We start from the raw sequence: 1,632 nt of genomic DNA on the forward strand, positions 1-1,632 counted from the left end.
GTTCGAACAACTTCGGATGACAAAACGGACTGCGCGGTCGCGTCCAGAACGCCAATTTTGCCTAGGGGGGACTCTCATTTCACAGCAAAAACGCGTCCGGGCAAAAATGCAAAAATAATAATAATAATATTATAATAATATTATTATTACATTAATATAATAATAATAAAATGGTATATCCTACTCATGCCTCCCTGTTCACGCCGGTCTAGGGAACTATAAAAAGTTTCTTTATATTATATTATTATTATTATTTTATTTTATTTTTAAAAGGGCTTCTCTCTCCTCCCAATCCTAGAAAAAAAAAACTGCTCCTTTCTTCCCCACCAGATTCAGATTCGCGAATCTTGGTCTTCCCCTCCCGATCCTTTTCCTCTCTCGCGAACTCCCTGTTTCGCCCCTCCCTATTCGCGACAGAGAGGACCGCTCGGCCCTCTCACTTCTGATCCCTCGCCCGCCGCCGATCTCCCTCTCCCGACTCTGAATCGCAGCCCCTGAGTTCATCCCCCCCTATACGCGACAGAGAAGGTTCCGCTCCTCTCCTCCAGCGTCGGTCACCGACTGTTTTTTCTTTCTTTCTTTTTTTCCTTCTTCCATTTCTTCTCGGCCAAATCCCGCCAACCTTGATGATCTCCATTCATCTCACCGGCTTCTGCCTTGCCGGTGTCGTATCTTTCGCCGGACAGAAACGACAACGAACTTCAACATCTTTCAAGAGGGTGCGAAAGACTCTCATTTTACCTGCAAGTTTCCGTCGTGCTTATTTAGGCATCGTGCAAATTACGCGAAGGTATAACCTTTTTTCCCATTCGCATTTTATTTCCTAGCTGGCTTTAGGTTGTAGGTGTGATAGGCGTGTGGGTTCGATTGCCCACATGGGTGCGACACGCCTATGTGATGGATCGATTGTTTTCCTAGAGATGACTTATAGGATAGGATCCCCTCGCGCAACTAATTTTCCTATGATAGCCGAGTGAATCATATTTTATTGTTAGTCGTAGCACAAAAATCCTAGAGGTTCGAGTTCCCTTCGCTCCCCTTTGTTTTGGTAGTCTCGATCTTTTAGAAAGATCGAAAGATAGATCTTTGCAAAATGAGAAAATGCGAGTCATTAGCTCATCTTGCAAAGCTCGGAGGCGTCGTGAAATCGGGAAGAGTGTTGTCACTAGCCCGTTTCATGATGAAATGGAGAACTTTCCCCTTTGGAGATCGAGGGAAAAGTTCCCCTACTTGCCTCACCAAAGCAAAGGTAGCAATTACCATCTTTTTATATATTGACCCTAGGTTCCCCGGTAAGGTCGTTAGCACAAGAATGGCTCCCTATCACATGTTTATGTTTGCATGTTGCATTTAGCATGTCACCTCACCTCACTTTGCTCCGTTCGGTCGCCCTGGCCCGACGAGCACCTCACTTCGCTTCGTTTGGTCGTCTCGACCCGACAAGCATTTTACTTTGCTCCGATCGGTCGCACTGGCCCGACGAGCATTACACTTCACCTCGTCATGTCGCCCCAACCCGACGAGCACCTCACTTTGCTTCGTTCGGTCACTTCAGCCCGACGAGCATTTCACTTCGCTCTGTCCAGCCGCCCCGGTCCGACGAGCACTACACTTCACCTCGTCCTGACGTCA

This window comes from Phalaenopsis equestris, unplaced genomic scaffold (assembly GCF_001263595.1).
Source record: "Phalaenopsis equestris unplaced genomic scaffold, ASM126359v1 Scaffold000924, whole genome shotgun sequence".
NCBI lineage: Eukaryota > Viridiplantae > Streptophyta > Magnoliopsida > Asparagales > Orchidaceae > Phalaenopsis > Phalaenopsis equestris.